Genomic DNA, 1,369 nt, shown 5'->3' on the forward strand with positions numbered 1-1,369 from the left:
TTGTTTATCAGTTTCGGGAGATTTTGGGCTGAGATGATGGGGTCTTCTAGATATACAATCATGTTATCTGCAAATAGAGACAATTTATTTGATTTCCTCCTTTCCTATTTGAATACCCTTTATTTCTTTTTCTTGCCTGATTGCTCTGACTAGAACTTCCAGTACTATATTGAATAGGAGTGGTGAGAGAGGGCATCCTTGTCTAGTGCCAGATTTCCAAGGGAATGCTTCCAGTTTTTGCCCATTCAGTATGATATTGGCTGTTGGTTTGTCGTAAATAGCTTTTATTATTTTGAAATACTTTCCATCAATACCTAAAAATATGGAACGCTTCATGAATTTGCGTGTCATCCTTGTGCAGGGGCCATGCTAATCTTCTCTGTATCATTCCAATTTTACTATATGTACTGCCGAAGCAAGCACCACTTGATTTTCTTAAACCACGTGTATGTATTGCTTGTGTTAATTTATATTTTAAAACACATAGAAATATAATATCTTAGGTAAAATATTAATGTTATCATAATTACTACATGAAAGAAAAGATTATATAAGAAATATCTTACAGAGTGCAAACAAGTTTGCTGGTGTCATTGTGAAACTGCTTTTGCAAAAATTACAACAATGAGAAAATTATGACAGTGAAAGAGACCTGATCTAACCAACGCCCATCTTAGCTTTAACCTCCAACCTGCACTTAGTCATGCCTGGGTGTGAGCCAAGCTAACTTTGGGAGAAATTTACTTTATACTTTAAAACATGTTAGCCGGCCGGGCGCTGTGGCTCAAGCCTGTAATCCCAGCACTTTGGGAGGCCGAGGCGGGTGGATCACGAGGTCAAGAGATCAAGACCATCCTGGTCAGCAAGGTGAAACCCCCTCTCTACTAAAAATACAAAAAGTTAGCTGGGCATGGTGGTGCATGCCTGTAATCCCAGCTACTCAGGAGGCTGAGACAGGAGAATTGCCTGAACCCAGGAGGTGGAGGTTGCGGTGAGCCGAGATCACGCCATTGCACTTCAGCCTGGGTAACAAGAGCGAAACTCCGTCTCAAAAAATAAATAAAAAAATAAAAATAATAAAATAAAACATGTTAGCCATTGCCCAAAACTAAACTGCCTTTGTAAAATTAATAAAAGACCACCATGTTAGGAGAATGAGAGGAGCCTGAATTCTGTTAATATGCAGACATAAATGATAAAGAGCCATTATTCTGGAAGTCAGAAGATTTGCAACTTCCTCAATGACTCCTGCAGATAACATCACTATTCTGGAGCCTAAGATTGGCCTTTTGAGATGTCTTTTCAGGCTTTTGCCTTTCTGATGGTAGGATGGCTTAACCTGGACCTGCCAACCAGTCCCGTAGCCCCT

The 1,369-nt window shown here is 39.8% G+C and overlaps 1 non-coding gene across 1 annotated transcript; it reads right to left on the reverse strand.

Moving 5' to 3' along the window:
- Positions 1-316: 316 nt before the first annotated feature.
- LOC120362003 (U6 spliceosomal RNA) lies at positions 317-423 on the reverse strand. The gene has a single exon (XR_005578010.1). It is a non-coding gene; the product is annotated as a U6 spliceosomal RNA (small nuclear RNA).
- Between the last annotated feature and the right edge of the window lie 946 nt (positions 424-1,369).

This window comes from Saimiri boliviensis, chromosome X (genome assembly GCF_048565385.1).
Source record: "Saimiri boliviensis isolate mSaiBol1 chromosome X, mSaiBol1.pri, whole genome shotgun sequence".
Classification (NCBI taxonomy): domain Eukaryota; kingdom Metazoa; phylum Chordata; class Mammalia; order Primates; family Cebidae; genus Saimiri; species Saimiri boliviensis.